Genomic DNA, 443 nt, shown 5'->3' with positions numbered 1-443 from the left:
ATTTCAATGGCCCACACACACTCCGGTCTCAATACATTTTCACTAATTGTTCCGTTATTATTCAACAGGCACACTGATAATTGATGGGATTAATACTTTTTGAGATAAGGATGATTTAGTGAGGGGGGTATGTGACGATTTTCGTGAGTCCTTGTTTTTTTGCATTTTCAGCTTCCAATATCTCAGGAACTCCAGCACATGGGAAACTAAAATTTGTTATAGTAATACAGCTCCACCTACTCTCTCAGAATACAGCCCATCTGGTGGACATAACAACCTACGGAAGACGATTAGGGCCACAAAAAAAAAAAAAAAAAAAACACAGAGCCAGTAGTGGAAGAAAAAAAAAAACAGAGACAACAGTGAGAAAAAAAAAAAAAAACAGGGAAAAAGAGCGAGTATAGTGGTATGGGAAGCCGTTTAGGAAAAAACACAGTGAAAAT

This window comes from Gouania willdenowi, chromosome 10 (assembly GCF_900634775.1).
Source record: "Gouania willdenowi chromosome 10, fGouWil2.1, whole genome shotgun sequence".
Lineage (NCBI taxonomy): Eukaryota > Metazoa > Chordata > Actinopteri > Blenniiformes > Gobiesocidae > Gouania > Gouania willdenowi.
This window is presented reverse-complemented; position numbering follows the sequence as displayed.